The following is an 18302-nucleotide window of genomic DNA, read 5'->3' on the forward strand; positions in this document are numbered from 1 at the left end:
CTTTCCCACGAGGCTTTCCCACGAGGCTTTCCCACAGGGCTGTCCCACGTGCACACGTGGTGGGAGTCGATCCACGGCTTGAACGTCAAGGCAGTGCAGGGAAAACAGGTTCCTCTGGAATGGACTGACACATCTGGGGGCTCTTGGAATGGTGGCATGACCCTGGAGTTCCTCTCGCCTTTCCTGTGGAGAGCGCCTCCTCTTCAGATGCGACGGGAACGCCGGGAATTCTTTCCCTACGAAACAGGGAAAGGATCCCTCATCTCGAGCTAGGAGGCGGAAACGGGGCTCCCCTGGATGTTTGCGGGACACCACGTGCTTCCTCTCGAGTGCAGACGGGTATGTCGGGGAACTTCTTGAGTTGCAGCAAGGGTGTGAAGGACCCTTTGGAAGTTCCAGTGGTTAGATGTGATTGGCCTCGAGAAGCCTCAGCGGAAATGGGCCTCATCTCGCCTGGAGGGCAAAACCTCCTGGATTTTCTCGAGTTGCGGCAGGTGCTCTCGACTTACGACGGGGACCTCAGGGACCCGCTCTGGTGGCCTCAGGAAAGGCCAGTCCCCATGCGAGTTCCTCGGGGGCCTCTCGGGATTCCTCTCCCGTCGATGCCGGGGCCTAAGACCTTGTGTGGAGTAGGGGCCGGAACCTGAGGATTCCTCTCCAGTGCTGACATGGATCTTGGGGTACTTCTGGAGTCTCCCCAGGGGAGTCAGTCCCCGTCTCGAATGCGGGCATGCACTTGCGCTTTCCTCCATAGCGGTAGCAGCAGTGTCACGCAGTCCGCCGCGTGGATCAAAGGATCTATGGTTTTCCCTCGAGTCTTTCCCACGAGGCTTTCCCACGAGGCTTTCCCACAGGGCTGTCCCACGTGCACACGTGGTGGGAGTCGATCCTCGGCTTGAACGTCAAGGCAGTGCAGGGAAAACAGGTTCCTCTGGAATGGACTGACACATCTGGGGGACTCTTGGAATGGTGGCACGACCCTGGAGTTCCTCTCGCCTTTCCTGTGGAGAGCGCCTCCTCTTGAGATGCGACGGGAACGCCGGGAATTCTTTCCCTACGAAACAGGGCAAGGATCCCTCATCTCGAGCTAGGAGGCGGAAACGGGGCTCCCCTGGATGTGTGCGGGACACCACGTGCTTCCTCTCGAGTGTAGACGGGTATGTCGGGGAACTTCTTGAGTTGCAGCAAGGGTGTGAAGGACCCTTTGGAAGTTCCAGTGGTTAGATGTGATTGGCCTCGAGAAGCCTCAGCGGAAATGGGCCTCATCTCGCCTGGAGGGCAAAACCTCCTGGATTTTCTCGAGATGCGGCAGGTGCTCTCGACTTACGACGGGGACATCAGGGAACCGCTCTGGTGGCCTCAGGAAAGGCCAGTCCCCATGCGAGTTCCTCGGGGGCCTCTCGGGATTCCTCTCCTGTCGATGCCGGGGCCTAAGACCTTGTGTGGAATCGGGGCCGGAACCTGAGGATTCCTCTCCCGTGCTGACATGGATCTTGGGGTACTTCTGGAGTCTCCCCAGGGGAGTCAGTCCTCGTCTCGAATGCGGGCATGCACTTGCGCTTTCCTCCAGAGCGGTAGCAGCAGTGTCACGCAGTCTGCCGCGTGGATCAAAGGATCTATGGTTTTCCCTCGAGTCTTTCCCACGATGCTTTCCCACAGGGCTGTCCCACGTGCACACGTGGTGGGAGTCGATCCTAGGCTTGAACGTCAAGGCAGTGCAGGGAAAACAGGTTCCTCTGGAATGGACTGACACATCTGGGGGACTCTTGGAATGGTGGCACGACCCTGGAGTTCCTCTCGCCTTTCCTGTTGAGAGCGCCTCCTCTTGAGATGCGACGGGAACGCCGGGAATTCTTTCCCTACGAAACAGGGAAAGGATCCCTGATCTCGTGCTAGGAGGCGGAAACGGGGCTCCCCTGGATGTGTGCGGGACCCACGTGCTTCCTCTCGAGGGAAGACGGGTATGTCGGGGAACTTCTTGAGTTGCAGCAAGGGTGTGAAGGACCCTTTGGAAGTTCCAGTGGTTAGATGTGATTGGCCTCGAGAAGCCTCAGCGGAAATGGGCCTCATCTCGCCTGGAGGGCAAAACCTCCTGGATTTTCTCTAGTTGCGGGAGGTGCTCTCGACTTACGACGGGGACCTCAGGGACCCGCTATGGTGGCCTCAGGAAAGGCCAGTCCCCATGCGAGTTCCTCGGGGGCCTCTCGGGATTCCTCTCCCGTCGATGTCGGGGCCTAAGACCTTGTGTGGAGTCGGGGCCGGAACCTGAGGATTCCTCTCCAGTGCTGACATGGATCTTGGGGTACTTCTGGAGTCTCCCCAGGGGAGTCAGTCCCCGTCTCGAATGCGGGCATGCACTTGCGCTTTCCTCCAGAGCGGTAGCAGCAGTGTCACGCAGTCCGCCGCGTGGATCAAAGGATCTATGGTTTTCCCTCGAGTCTTTCCCACGAGGCTTTCCCACGAGGCTTTCCCACAGGGCTGTCCCACGTGCACACGTGGTGGGAGTCGATCCTCGGCTTGAACGTCAAGGCAGTGCAGGGAAAACAGGTTCCTCTGGAATGGACTGACACATCTGGGGGACCCTTGGAATGGTGGCACGACCCTGGAGTTCCTCTCGCCTTTCCTGTGGAGAGCGCCTCCTCTTGAGATGCGACGGGAACGCCGGGAATTCTTTCCCTACGAAACAGGGCAAGGGTCCCTCATCTCGAGCTAGGAGGCGGAAACGGGGCTCCCCTGGATGTGTGCGGGACACCACGTGCTTCCTCTCGAGTGTAGACGGGTATGTTGGGGAACTTCTTGAGTTGCAGCAAGGTTGTGAAGGACCCTTTGGAAGTTCCAGTGGTTAGATGTGATTGGCCTCGAGAAGCCTCAGCGGAAATGGGCCTCATCTCGCCTGGAGGGCAAAACCTCCTGGATTTTCTCGAGTTGCGGCAGGTGCTCTCGACTTATGACGGGGACCTCAGGGAACCGCTCTGGTGGCCTCAGGAAAGGCCAGTCCCCATGCGATTTCCTCGGGGGCCTCTCGGGATTCCTCTCCCGTCGATGCCGGGGCCTAAGACCTTGTGTGGAATCGGGGCCGGAACCTGAGGATTCCTCTCCCGTGCTGACATGGATCTTGGGGTACTTCTGGAGTCTCCCCAGGGGAGTCAGTCCTCGTCTCGAATGCGGGCATGCACTTGCGCTTTCCTCCAGAGCGGTAGCAGCAGTGTCACGCAGTCTGCCGCGTGGATCAAAGGATCTATGGTTTTCCCTCGAGTCTTTCCCACGAGGCTTTCCCACAGGGCTGTCCCACGTGCACACGTGGTGGGAGTCGATCCTAGGCTTGAACGTCAAGGCAGTGCAGGGAAAACAGGTTCCTCTGGAATGGACTGACACATCTGGGGGACTCTTGGAATGGTGGCACGACCCTGGAGTTCCTCTCGCCTTTCCTGTTGAGAGCGCCTCCTCTTGAGATGCAACGGGAACGCCGGGAATTCTTTCCCTACGAAACAGGGAAAGGATCCCTCATCTCGAGCTAGGAGGCGGAAACGGGGCTCCCCTGGATGTTTGCGGGACACCACGTGCTTCCTCTCGAGTGCAGACGGGTATGTCGGGGAACTTCTTGAGTTGCAGCAAGGGTGTGAAGGACCCTTTGGAAGTTCCAGTGGTTAGATGTGATTGGCCTCGAGAAGCCTCAGCGGAAATGGGCCTCATCTCGCCTGGAGGGCAAAACCTCCTGGATTTTCTCGAGTTGCGGCAGGTGCTCTCGACTTACGACGGGGACCTCAGGGACCCGCTCTGGTGGCCTCAGGAAAGGCCAGTCCCCATGCGAGTTCCTCGGGGGCCTCTCGGGATTCCTCTCCCGTCGATGCCGGGGCCTAAGACCTTGTGTGGAGTAGGGGCCGGAACCTGAGGATTCCTCTCCAGTGCTGACATGGATCTTGGGGTACTTCTGGAGTCTCCCCAGGGGAGTCAGTCCCCGTCTCGAATGCGGGCATGCACTTGCGCTTTCCTCCATAGCGGTAGCAGCAGTGTCACGCAGTCCGCCGCGTGGATCAAAGGATCTATGGTTTTCCCTCGAGTCTTTCCCACGAGGCTTTCCCACGAGGCTTTCCCACAGGGCTGTCCCACGTGCACACGTGGTGGGAGTCGATCCTCGGCTTGAACGTCAAGGCAGTGCAGGGAAAACAGGTTCCTCTGGAATGGACTGACACATCTGGGGGACTCTTGGAATGGTGGCACGACCCTGGAGTTCCTCTCGCCTTTCCTGTGGAGAGCGCCTCCTCTTGAGATGCGACGGGAACGCCGGGAATTCTTTCCCTACGAAACAGGGCAAGGATCCCTCATCTCGAGCTAGGAGGCGGAAACGGGGCTCCCCTGGATGTGTGCGGGACACCACGTGCTTCCTCTCGAGTGTAGACGGGTATGTCGGGGAACTTCTTGAGTTGCAGCAAGGGTGTGAAGGACCCTTTGGAAGTTCCAGTGGTTAGATGTGATTGGCCTCGAGAAGCCTCAGCGGAAATGGGCCTCATCTCGCCTGGAGGGCAAAACCTCCTGGATTTTCTCGAGATGCGGCAGGTGCTCTCGACTTACGACGGGGACATCAGGGAACCGCTCTGGTGGCCTCAGGAAAGGCCAGTCCCCATGCGAGTTCCTCGGGGGCCTCTCGGGATTCCTCTCCTGTCGATGCCGGGGCCTAAGACCTTGTGTGGAATCGGGGCCGGAACCTGAGGATTCCTCTCCCGTGCTGACATGGATCTTGGGGTACTTCTGGAGTCTCCCCAGGGGAGTCAGTCCTCGTCTCGAATGCGGGCATGCACTTGCGCTTTCCTCCAGAGCGGTAGCAGCAGTGTCACGCAGTCTGCCGCGTGGATCAAAGGATCTATGGTTTTCCCTCGAGTCTTTCCCACGATGCTTTCCCACAGGGCTGTCCCACGTGCACACGTGGTGGGAGTCGATCCTAGGCTTGAACGTCAAGGCAGTGCAGGGAAAACAGGTTCCTCTGGAATGGACTGACACATCTGGGGGACTCTTGGAATGGTGGCACGACCCTGGAGTTCCTCTCGCCTTTCCTGTTGAGAGCGCCTCCTCTTGAGATGCGACGGGAACGCCGGGAATTCTTTCCCTACGAAACAGGGAAAGGATCCCTGATCTCGTGCTAGGAGGCGGAAACGGGGCTCCCCTGGATGTGTGCGGGACCCACGTGCTTCCTCTCGAGGGAAGACGGGTATGTCGGGGAACTTCTTGAGTTGCAGCAAGGGTGTGAAGGACCCTTTGGAAGTTCCAGTGGTTAGAGGTGATTGGCCTCGAGAAGCCTCAGCGGAAATGGGCCTCATCTCGCCTGGAGGGCAAAACCTCCTGGATTTTCTCGAGTTGCGGCCGGTGCTCTCGACTTACGACGGGGACCTCAGGGACCTGCTCTGGTGGCCTCAGGAAAGGCCAGTCACCATGCGAGTTCCTCGGGGGCCTCTCGGGATTCCTCTCCCGTCGATGCCGGGGCCTAAGACCTTGTGTGGATTCGGGGCCGGAACCTGAGGATTCCTCTCCAGTGCTGACATGGATCTTGGGGTACTTCTGGAGTCTCCCCAGGGGAGTCAGTCCTCCTCTCGAATGCGGGCATGCACTTGCGCTTTCCTCCAGAGCGGTAGCAGCAGTGTCACGCAGTCCGCCGCGTGGATCAAAGGATCTATGGTTTTCCCTCGAGACTTTCCCACGAGGCTTTCCCACGAGGCTTTCCCACAGGGCTGTCCCACGTGCACACGTGGTGGGAGTCGATCCTCGGCTTGAACGTCAAGGCAGTGCAGGGAAAACAGGTTCCTCTGGAATGGACTGACACATCTGGGGGACTCTTGGAATGTTGGCATGACCCTGGAGTTCCTCTCGCCTTTCCTGTGGAGAGCGCCTCCTCTTCAGATGCGACGGGAACGCCGGGAATTCTTTCCCTACGAAACAGGGAAAGGATCCCTCATCTCGAGCTAGGAGGCGGAAACGGGGCTCCCCTGGATGTTTGCGGGACACCACGTGCTTCCTCTCGAGTGCAGACGGGTATGTCGGGGAACTTCTTGAGTTGCAGTAAGGGTGTGAAGGACCCTTTGGAAGTTCCAGTGGTTAGATGTGATTGGCCTCGAGAAGCCTCAGCGAAAATGGGCCTCATCTCGCCTGGAGGGCAAAACCTCCTGGATTTTCTCGAGTTGCGGCAGGTGCTCTCGACTTACGACGGGGACCTCAGGGACCCGCTCTGGTGGCCTCAGGAAAGGCCAGTCCCCATGCGAGTTCCTCGGGGGCCTCTCAGGATTCCTCTCCCGTCGATGCCGGGGCTAAGACCTTGTGTGGAATCGGGGCCGGAACCTGAGGATTCCTCTCCCGTGTTGACATGGATCTTGGGGTACTTCTGGAGTCTCCCCAGGGGAGTCAGTCCTCGTCTCGAATGCGGGCATGCACTTGCGCTTTCCTCCTGAGCGGTAGCAGCAGTGTCACGCAGTCTGCCGCGTGGATCAAAGGATCTATGGTTTTCCCTCGAGTCTTTCCCACGAGGCTTTCCCACAGGGCTGTCCCACGTGCACACGTGGTGGGAGTCGATCCTCGGCTTGAACGTCAAGGCAGTGCAGGGAAAACAGGTTCCTCTGGAATGGACTGACACATCTGGGGGACTCTTGGAATGGTGGCACGACCCTGGAGTTCCTCGCGACTTTCCAGTTGAGAGCTCCTCCTCTTGAGATGCGACGTGAACGCCGGGAATTCTTTCCCTACGAAACAGGGAAAGGATCCCTGATCTCGTGCTAGGAGGCGGAAACGGGGCTCCCCTGGATGTTTGCGGTACACCACGTGCTTCCTCTCGAGTGCAGACGGGTATGTCGGGGAACTTCTTGAGTTGCAGCAAGGGTGTGAAGGACCCTTTGGAAGTTCCAGTGGTTAGAGGTGATTGGCCTCGAGAAGCCTCAGCGGAAATGGGCCTCATCTCGCCTGGAAGGCAAAACCTCCTGGATTTTCTCGAGTTGCGGCAGGTGCTCTCGACTTACGACGGGGACCTCAGGGACCCGCTCTGGTGGCCTCAGGAAAGGCCAGTCCCCATGCGAGTTCCTCGGGGGCCTCTCGGGATTCCTCTCCCGTCGATGCCGGGGCCTAAGACCTTGTGTGGAGTCGGGGCCGGAACCTGAGGATTCCTCTCCAGTGCTGACATGGATCTTGGGGTACTTCTGGAGTCTCCCCAGGGGAGTCAGTCCTCGTCTTGAATGAGGGCATGCACTTGCGCTTTCCTCCAGAGCGGTAGCAGCAGTGTCACGCAGTCCGCCGCGTGGATCAAAGGATCTATGGTTTTCCCTCGAGTCTTTCCCACGCGGCTTTCCCACGAGGCATTCCCACAGGGCTGTCCCACGTGCACACGTGGTGGGAGTCGATCCTCGGCTTGAACGTCAAGGCAGTGCAGGGAAAACAGGTTCCTCTGGAATGGACTGACACATCTGGGGGACTCTTGGAATGGTGGCACGACCCTGGATTTCCTCTCGCCTTTCCTGTGGAGAGCGCCTCCTCTTGAGATGCGACGGGAACGCCGGGAATTCTTTCCCTACGAAACAGGGCAAGGATCCCTCATCTCGAGCTAGGAGGCGGAAACGGGGCTCCCCTGGATGTTTGCGGGACCCCACGTGCTTCCTCTCGAGTGGAGACGGGTATGTTGGGGAACTTCTTGAGTTGCAGCAATGGTGTGAAGGACCCTTTGGAAGTTCCAGTGGTTAGATGTGATTGGCCTCGAGAAGCCTCAGCGGAAATGGGCCTCATCTCGCCTGGAGGGCAAAACCTCCTGGATTTTCTCGAGTTGCGGCATTTGCTCTCGACTTACGACGGGGACCTCAGGGACCCGCTCTGGTGGCCTCAGGAAAGGCCAGTCCCCATGCGAGTTCCTCGGGGGCCTCTCGGGATTCCTCTCCCGTCGATGCCGGGGCCTAAGACCTTGTGTGGAGTCGGGGCCGGAACCTGAGGATTCCTCTCCAGTGCTGACATGGATCTTGGGGTACTTCTGGAGTCTCCCCAGGAGAGTCAGTCCTCGTCTCGAATGCGGGCATGCACTTGCGCTTTCCTCCAGAGCGGTAGCAGCAGTGTCAAGCAGTCCGCCGCGTGGATCAAAGGATCTATGGTTTTCCCTCGAGTTTTTCCCACGAGGCTTTCCCACGAGGCTTTCCCACAGGGCTGTCCCATGTGAACACGTGGTGGGAGTCGATCCTCGGCTTGAACGTCAAGGCAGTGCAGGGAAAACAGGTTCCTCTGGAATGGACTGACACATCTGGGGGACTCTTGGAATGGTGGCACGACCCTGGAGTTCCTCTCGCCTTTCCTGTGGAGAGCGCCTCCTCTTGAGATGCGACGGGAACGCCGGGAATTCTTTCCCTACGAAACAGGGAAAGGATCCCTCATCTCGAGCTAGGAGGTGGAAACGGGGCTCCCCTGGATGTGTGCGGGACACCACGTGCTTCCTCTCGAGTGGAGACGGGTATGTCGGGGAACTTCTTGAGTTGCAGCAAGGGTGTGAAGGACCCTTTGGAAGTTCCAGTGGTTAGATGTGATTGGCCTCGAGAAGCCTCAGCGGAAATGGGCCTCATCTCGCCTGGAGGGCAAAACCTCCTGGATTTTCTCGAGTTGCGGCAGGTGCTCTCGACTGACGATGGGGACCTCAGGGACCCGCTCTGGTGGCTTCAGGAAAGGCCAGTCCCCATGCGAGTTCCTCGGGGGCCTCTCGGGATTCCTCTCCCGTCGATGCCGGGGCCTAAGATCTTGTGTGGAGTCGGGCCGGAACCTGAGGATTCCTCTCCAGTGCTGACATGGATCTTGGGGTACTTCTGGAGTCTCCCCAGGGGAGTCAGTCCTCGTCTCGAATGCGGGCATGCACTTGCAGTTTCCTCCAGAGCGGTAGCAGCAGTGTCACGCAGTCCGCCGCGTGGATCAAAGGATCTATGGTTTTCCCTCGAGTCTTTCCCACGAGGCTTTCCCACGAGGCTTTCCCACAGGGCTGTCCCACGTGCACACGTGGTGGGAGTCGATCCTCGGCTTGAACGTCAAGGCAATGCAGGGAAAACAGGTTCCTCTGGAATGGACTGACACATCTGGGGGACTCTTGGAATGGTGGCACGACCCTGGAGTTCCTCTCGCCTTTCCTGTGGAGAGCGCCTCCTCTTGAGATGCGACGGGAACGCCGGGAATTCTTTCCCTACGAAACAGGGAAAGGATCCCTCATCTCGAGCTAGGAGGCGAAAACGGGGCTCCCCTGGATGTGTGCGGGACCCACGTGCTTCCTCTCGAGTGGAGACGGGTATGTCGGGGAACTTCTTGAGTTGCAGCAAGGGTGTGAAGGACCCTTTGGAAGTTCCAGTGGTTAGATGTGATTGGCCTCGAGAAGCCTCAGCAGAAATGGGCCTCATCTCGCCTGGAGGGCAAAACCTCCTGGATTCTCTCGAGTTGCGGCAGGTGCTCTCGACTTACGACGGGGACCTCAGGGACCCGCTCTGGTGGCCTCAGGAAAGGCCAGTCCCCATGCGAGTTCCTCGGGGGCCTCTCGGGATTCCTCTCCCGTCGATGCCGCGGCCTAAGACCTTGTGTGGAGTCGGGGCCGGAACCTGAGGATTCCTCTCCAGTGCTGACATGGATCTTGAGGTACTTCTGGAGTCTCCCCAGGGGAGTCAGTCCTCGTCTCGAATGCGGGCATGCACTTGCACTTTCCTCCAGAGCGGTAGCAGCAGTGTCACGCAGTCCGCCGCGTGGATCAAAGGATCTATGGTTTTCCCTCGAGTCTTTCCCACGAGGCTTTCCCACGAGGCTTTCCCACAGGGCTGTCCCACGTGCACACGTGGTGGGAGTCGATCCTCGGTTTGAACGTCAAGGCAGTGCAGGGAAAACAGGTTCCTCTGGAATGGACTGACACATCTGGGGGACTCTTGGAATGGTGTCACGACCCTGGAGTTCCTCTCGTCTTTCCTGTGGAGAGCGCCTCCTCTTGAGATGCAACGGGAACGCCGGGAATTCTTTCCCTACGAAACAGGGAAAGGATCCTTCATCTGGAGCTAGGAGGCGGAAACGGGGCTCCCCTGGATGTGTGCGGGACCCCACGTGCTTCCTCTCGAGTGGAGACGGGTATGTCGGGGAACTTCTTGAGTTGCAGCAATGGTGTGAAGGACCCTTTGGAAGTTTCAGTGGTTAGATGTGATTGGCCTCGAGAAGCCTCAGCGGAAATGGGCCTCATCTCGCCTGGAGGGCAAAACCTCCTGGATTTTCTCGAGTTGCGGCAGGTGCTCTCGACTTACGACGGGGACCTCAGGGACCCGCTATGGTGGCCTCAGGAAAGGCCAGTCCCCATGCGAGTTCCTCGGGGGCCTCTCGGGATTCCTCTCCCGTCGATGCCGGGGCCTAAGATCTTGTGTGGAGTCGGGGCCGGAACCTGAGGATTCCTCTCCAGTGCTGACATGGATCTTGGGGTACTTCTGGAGTCTCCCCAGGAGAGTCAGTCCTCGTCTCGAATGCGGGCATGCACTTGCGCTTTCCTCCAGAGCGGTAGCAGCAGTGTCACGCAGTCCGCCGCGTGGATCAAAGGATCTATGGTTTTCCCTCGAGTCTTTCCCACGAGGCTTTCCCACGAGGCTTTCCCACAGGGCTGTCCCATGTGCACACGTGGTGGGAGTCGATCCTCGGCTTGAACGTCAAGACAGTGCAGGGAAAACAGGTTCCTCTGGAATGGACTGACACATCTGGGGGACTCTTCGAATGGTGGCACGACCCTGGAGTTCCTCTCGCCTTTCCTGTGGAGAGCGCCTCCTCTTGAGATGCGACGGGAACGCCGGGAATTCTTTCCCTACGAAACAGGGCAAGGATCCCTCATCTCGAGCTAGGAGGTGGAAACGGGGCTCCCCTGGATGTGTGCGGGACACCACGTGCTTCCTCTCGAGTGGAGACGGGTATGTCGGGGAAGTTCTTGAGTTGCAGCAAGGGTGTGAAGGACCCTTTGGAAGTTCCAGTGGTTAGATGTGATTGGCCTCGAGAAGCCTCAGCGGAAATGGGCCTCATCTCGCCTGGAGGGCAAAACCTCTTGGATTTTCTCGAGTTGCGGCAGGTGCTCTCGACTTACAACGGGGACCTCAGGGACCCGCTCTGGTGGCCTCAGGAAAGGCCAGTCCCCATGCGAGTTCCTCGGGGGCCTCTCGGGATTCCTCTCCCGTCGATGCCGGGGCCTAAGATCTTGTGTGGAGTCGGGGCCGGAACCTGAGGATTCCTCTCCAGTGCTGACATGGATCTTGGGGTACTTCTGGAGTATCCCCAGGGGAGTCAGTCCTCGTCTCGAATGCGGGCATGCACTTGCGCTTTCCTCCGGAGCGGTAGCAGCAGTGTCACGCAGTCCGCCGCGTGGATCAAAGGATGTATGGTTTTCCCTCGAGTCTTTCCCACGAGGCTTTCTCACGAGGCTTTCCCACAGGGCTGTCCCAGGTGCACACGTGGTGGGAGTCGATCCTCGGCTTGAACGTCAAGGCAATGCAGGGAAAACAGGTTCCTCTGGAATGGACTGACACATATGGGGGACTCTTGGAATGGTGGCACGACCCTGGAGTTCCTCTCGCCTTTCCTGTGGAGAGCGCCTCCTCTTGAGATGCGACGGGAACGCCGGGAATTCTTTCCCAACGAAACAGGGAAAGGATCCCTCATCTCGAGCTAGGAGGCGAAAACGGGGCTCCCCTGGATGTGTGCGGGACCCACGTGCTTCCTCTCGAGTGGAGACGGGTATGTCGGGGAACTTCTTGATTTGCAGCAAGGGTGTGAAGGACCCTTTGGAAGTTCCAGTGGTTAGACTTGATTAGCCTCAAGAAGCCTCAGCGGAAATGGGCCTCATCGCGCCTGGAGGGCAAAACTTCCTGGATTTTCTCGAGTTGCGGCAGGTGCTCTCGACTTACGACGGGGACCTCAGGGACCCGCTCTGGTGGCCTCAGGAAAGGCCAGTCCCCATGCGAGTTCCTCGGGGGCCTCTCGGGATTCCTCTCCCTTCGATGCCGGGGCCTAAGACCTTGTGTGGAGTCGGGGCCGGAACCTGAGGATTCCTCTCCAGTTCTGACATGGATCTTGGGGTACTTCTGGAGTCTCCCCAGGGGAGTCAGTCCCCGTCTCGAATGCGGGCATGCACTTGCGCTTTCCTCCAGAGCGGTAGCAGCAGTGTCACGCAGTCCGCCGCGTGGATCAAAGGATCTATGGTTTTCCCTCGAGTCTTTCCCACGAGGCTTTCCCACGAGGCTTTCCCACAGGGCTGTCCCACGTGCACACGTGGTGGGAGTCGATCCTCGGCTTGAACGTCAAGGCAGTGCAGGGAAAACAGGTTCCTCTGGAATGGACTGACACATCTGGGGGACCCTTGGAATGGTGGCACGACCCTGGAGTTCCTCTCGCCTTTCCTGTGGAGAGCGCCCCCTCTTGAGATGTGACGGGAACGCCGGGAATTCTTTCCCTACGAAACAGGGCAAGGGTCCCTCATCTCGAGCTAGGAGGCGGAAACGGGGCTCCCCTGGATGTGTGCGGGACACCACGTGCTTCCGCTCGAGTGTAGACGGGTATGTCGGGGAACTTCTTGAGTTGCAGCAAGGGTGCGAAGGACCCTTTGGCAGTTCCAGTGGTTAGATGTGATTGGCCTCGAGAAGCCTCAGCGGAAATGGGCCTCATCTCGCCTGGAGGGCAAAACCTCCTGGATTTTCTCGAGTTGCGGCAGGTGCTCTCGACTTACGACGGGGACCTCAGGGAACCGCTCTGGTGGCCTCAGGAAAGGCCAGTCCCCATGCGAGTTCCTCGGGGGCCTCTCGGGATTCCTCTCCCGTCGATGCCGGGGCCTAAGACCTTGTGTGGAATCGGGGCCGGAACCTGAGGATTCCTCTCCCGTGCTGACATGGATCTTGGGGTACTTCTGGAGTCTCCCCAGGGGAGTCAGTCCTCGTCTCGAATGCGGGCATGCACTTGCGCTTTCCTCCAGAGCGGTAGCAGCAGTGTCACGCAGTCTGCCGCGTGGATCAAAGGATCTATGGTTTTCCCTCGAGTCTTTCCCACGAGGCTTTCCCACAGGGCTGTCCCACGTGCACACGTGGTGGGAGTCGATCCTAGGCTTGAACGTCAAGGCAGTGCAGGGAAAACAGGTTCCTCTGGAATGGACTGACACATCTGGGGGACTCTTGGAATGGTGGCACGACCCTGGAGTTCCTCTCGCCTTTCCTGTTGAGAGCGCCTCCTCTTGAGATGCAACGGGAACGCCGGGAATTCTTTCCCTACGAAACAGGGAAAGGATCCCTGATCTCGTGCTAGGAGGCGGAAACGGGGCTCCCCTGGATGTTTGCGGGACCCACGTGCTTCCTCTCGAGGGAAGACGGGTATGTCGGGGAACTTCTTGAGTTGCAGCAAGGGTGTGAAGGACCCTTTGGAAGTTCCAGTGGTTAGAGGTGATTGGCCTCGAGAAGCCTCAGCGGAAATGGGCCTCATCTCGCCTGGAGGGCAAAACCTCCTGGATTTTCTCGAGTTGCGGCAGGTGCTCTCGACTTACGACGGGGACCTCAGGGACCCGCTCTGGTGGCCTCAGGAAAGGCCAGTCACCATGCGAGTTCCTCGGGGGCCTCTCGGGATTCCTCTCCCGTCGATGCCGGGGCCTAAGACCTTGTGTGGAGTCGGGGCCGGAACCTGAGGATTCCTCTCCAGTGCTGACATGGATCTTGGGGTACTTCTGGAGTCTCCCCAGGGGAGTCAGTCCTCGTCTCGAATGCGGGCATGCACTTGCGCTTTCCTCCAGAGCGGTAGCAGCAGTGTCACGCAGTCCGCCGCGTGGATCAAAGGATCTATGGTTTTCCCTCGAGTCTTTCCCACGAGGCTTTCCCACGAGGCTTTCCCACAGGGCTGTCCCACGTGCACACGTGGTGGGAGTCGATCCTCGGCTTGAACGTCAAGGAAGTGCAGGGAAAACAGGTTCCTCTGGAATGGACTGAGACATCTGGGGGACTCTTGGAATGGTGGCATGACCCTGGAGTTCCTCTCGCCTTTCCTGTGGAGAGCGCCTCCGCTTCAGATGCGACGGGAACGCCGGGAATTCTTTCCCTACGAAACAGGGAAAGGATCCCTCATCTCGAGCTAGGAGGCGGAAACGGGGCTCCCCTGGATGTTTGCCGGACACCACGTGCTTCCTCTCGAGTGCAGACGGGTATGTCGGGGAACTTCTTGAGTTGCAGCAAGGGTGTGAAGGACCCTTTGGAAGTTCCAGTGGTTAGATGTGATTGGCCTCGAGAAGCCTCAGCGGAAATGGGCCTCATCTCGCCTGGAGGGCAAAACCTCCTGGATTTTCTCGAGTTGCGGCAGGTGCTCTCGACTTACGACGGGGACCTCAGGGACCCGCTCTGGTGGCCTCAGGAAAGGCCAGTCCCCATGCGAGTTCCTCGGGGGCCTCTCGGGATTCCTCTCCCGTCGATGCCGGGGCCTAAGACCTTGTGTGGAATCGGGGCCGGAACCTGAGGATTCCTCTCCCGTGTTGACATGGATCTTGGGGTACTTCTGGAGTCTCCCCAGGGGAGTGAGTCCTCGTCTCGAATGCGGGCATGCACTTGCGCTTTCCTCCTGAGCGGTAGCAGCAGTGTCACGCAGTCTGCCGCGTGGATCAAAGGATCTATGGTTTTCCCTCGAGTCTTTCCCACGAGGCTTTCCCACAGGGCTGTCCCACGTGCACACGTGGTGGGAGTCGATCCTCGGCTTGAACGTCAAGGCAGTGCAGGGAAAACAGGTTCCTCTGGAATGGACTGACACATCTGGGGGAGTCTTGGAATGGTGGCACGACCCTGGAGTTCCTCGCGACTTTCCTGTTGAGAGCTCCTCCTCTTGAGATGCGACGAGAACGCCGGGAATTCTTTCCCTACGAAACAGGGAAAGGATCCCTGATCTCGTGCTAGGAGGCGGAAACGGGGCTCCCCTGGATGTGTGCGGGACCCACGTGCTTCCTCTCGAGGGAAGACGGGTATGTCGGGGAACTTCTTGAGTTGCAGCAAGGGTGTGAAAGACCCTTTGGAAGTTCCAGTGGTTAGAGGTGATTGGCCTCGAGAAGCCTCAGCGGAAATGGGCCTCATCTCGCCTGGAGGGCAAAACCTCCTGGATTTTCTCGAGTTGCGGCAGGTGCTCTCGACTTACGACGGGGACCTCAGGCCCCGCTCTGGTGGCCTCAGGAAAGGCCAGTCCCCATGCGAGTTCCTCGGGGGCCTCTCGGGATTCCTCTCCCGTCGATGCCGGGGCCTAAGACCTTGTGTGGAGTCGGGGCCGGAACCTGAGGATTCCTCTCCAGTGCTGACATGGATCTTGGGGTACTTCTGGAGTCTCCCCAGGGGAGTAAGTCCTCGTCTCGAATGCGGGCATGCACTTGCGCTTTCCTGCAGAGCGGTAGCAGCAGTGTCACGCAGTCCGCCGCGTGGATCAAAGGATCTATGGTTTTCCCTCGAGTCTTTCCCACGAGGCTTTCCCACGAGGCTTTCCCACAGGGCTGTCCCACGTGCACACGTGGTGGGAGTCGATCCTCGGCTTGAACGTCAAGGCAGTGCAGGGAAAACAGGTTCCTCTGGAATGGACTGACATATCTGGGGGACTCTTCGAATGGTGGCACGACCCTGGAGTTCCTCTCGCCTTTCCTGTGGAGAGCGCCTCCTCTTGAGATGCGACGGGAACGCCGGGAATTCTTTCCCTACGAAACAGGGCAAGGATCCCTCATCTCGAGCTAGGAGGTGGAAACGGGGCTCCCCTGGATGTGTGCGGGACACCACGTGCTTCCTCTCGAGTGGAGACGGGTATGTCGGGGAACTTCTTGAGTTGCAGCAAGGGTGTGAAGGACCCTTTGGAAGTTCCAGTGGTTAGATGTGATTGGCCTCGAGAAGCCTCAGCGGAAATGGGCCTCATCTCGCCTGGAGGTGAAAACCTCCTGGATTTTCTCGAGTTGCGGCAGGTGCTCTCGACTTACGACGGGGACCTCAGGGACCCTCTCTTGTGGCCTCAGGAAAGGCCAGTCCCCATGCGAGTTCCTCGGGGGCCTCTCGGGATTCCTCTCCCGTCGATGCCGGGGCCTAAGACCTTGTGTGGAGTCGGGGCCGGAACCTGAGGATTCCTCTCCAGTGCTGACATGGATCTTGGGGTACTTCTGGAGTATCCCCAGGGGAGTCAGTCCTCGTCTCGAATGCGGGCATGCACTTGCGCTTTCCTCCGGAGCGGTAGCAGCAGTGTCACGCAGTCCGCCGCGTGGATCAAAGGATGTATGGTTTTCCCTCGAGTCTTTCCCACGAGGCTTTCTCACGAGGCTTTCCCACAGGGCTGTCCCACGTGCACACGTGGTGGGAGTCGATCCTCGGCTTGAACGTCAAGGCAATGCAGGGAAAACAGGTTCCTCTGGAATGGACTGACACATCTAGGGACTCTTGGAATGGTGGCACGACCCTGGAGTTCCTCTCGCCTTTCCTGTGGAGAGCGCCTCCTCTTGAGATGCGACGGGAACGCCGGGAATTCTTTCCCAACGAAACAGGGAAAGGATCCCTCATCTCGAGCTGGGAGGCGAAAATGGGGCTCCCCTGGATGTGTGCGGGACCCACGTGCTTCCTCTCGAGTGGAGACGGGTATGTCTGGGAACTTCTTGAGTTGCAGCAAGGGTGTGAAGGACCCTTTGGAAGTTCCAGTGGTTAGACGTGATTAGCCTCGAGAAGCCTCAGCGGAAATGGGCCTCATCTCGCCTGGAGGGCAAAACCTCCTGGATTTTCTCGAGTTGCGGCAGGTGCTCTCGACTTACTACGGGGACGTCAGGGACCCGCTCTGGTGGCCTCAGGAAAGGCCAGTCCCCATGCGAGTTCCTCGGGGGCCTCTGGGGATTCCTCTCCCGTCGATGCCGGGGCCTAAGACCTTGTGTGGCGTCGGGGCCGGAACCTGAGGATTCCTCTCCAGTGCTGACATGGATCTGGGGGTACTTCTGGAGTCTCCCCAGGGGAGTCAGTCCTCGTCTCGAATGCGGGCATGCACTTGCACTTTCCTCCAGAGCGGTAGCAGCAGTGTCACGCAGTCCGCCGCGTGGATCAAAGGATCTATGGTTTTCCCTCGAGTCTTTCCCACGAGGCTTTCCCACGAGGCTTTCCCACGAGGCTTTCCCACAGGACTGTCCCACGTGCACACGTGGTGGGAGTCGATCCTCGGCTTGAACGTCAAGGCAGTGAAGGGAAAACAGGTTCCTCTGGAATGGACTGACACATCTGGGGGACTCTTGGAATGGTGGCGCGACCCTGGAGTTCCTCTCGCCTTTCCTGTGGAGAGCGCCTCCTCTTGAGATGCGACGGGAACGCCGGGAATTCTTTCCCTACGAAACAGGGAAAGGATCCCTCATCTCGAGCTAGGAGGCGGAAACCGGGCTCCCCTGGATGTGTGCGGGACCCCACGTGCTTCCTCTCGAGTGGAGACGGGTATGTCGGGGAACTTCTTGAGTTGCATCAAGGGTGTGAAGGACCCTTTGGAAGTTCCAGTGGTTAGACGTGATTAGCCTCGAGAAGCCTCAGCGGAAATGGGCCTCATCTCGCCTGGAGGGCAAAACCTCCTGGATTTTCTCGAGTTGCGGCAGGTGCTCTCGACTTACGACGGGGACCTCAGGGACCCGCTCTGGTGGCCTCAGGAAAGGCCAGTCCCCATGCGAGTTCCTCGGGGGCCTCTCGGGATTCCTCTCCCGTCGATGCCGGGGCCTAAGACCTTGTGTGGAATCGGGGCCGGAACCTGAGGATTCCTCTCCCGTGTTGACATGGATCTTGGGGTACTTCTGGAGTCTCCCCAGGGGAGTGAGTCCTCGTCTCGAATGCGGGCATGCACTTGCGCTTTCCTCCTGAGCGGTAGCAGCAGTGTCACGCAGTCTGCCGCGTGGATCAAAGGATCTATGGTTTTCCCTCGAGTCTTTCCCACGAGGCTTTCCCACAGGGCTGTCCCACGTGCACACGTGGTGGGAGTCGATCCTCGGCTTGAACGTCAAGGCAGTGCAGGGAAAACAGGTTCCTCTGGAATGGACTGACACATCTGGGGGAGTCTTGGAATGGTGGCACGACCCTGGAGTTCCTCGCGACTTTCCTGTTGAGAGCTCCTCCTCTTGAGATGCGACGAGAACGCCGGGAATTCTTTCCCTACGAAACAGGGAAAGGATCCCTGATCTCGTGCTAGGAGGCGGAAACGGGGCTCCCCTGGATGTGTGCGGGACCCACGTGCTTCCTCTCGAGGGAAGACGGGTATGTCGGGGAACTTCTTGAGTTGCAGCAAGGGTGTGAAGGACCCTTTGGAAGTTC

The sequence above is a fragment of the Ovis canadensis genome, chromosome 4, assembly GCF_042477335.2.
Source record: "Ovis canadensis isolate MfBH-ARS-UI-01 breed Bighorn chromosome 4, ARS-UI_OviCan_v2, whole genome shotgun sequence".
NCBI classification, from domain to species: domain Eukaryota; kingdom Metazoa; phylum Chordata; class Mammalia; order Artiodactyla; family Bovidae; genus Ovis; species Ovis canadensis.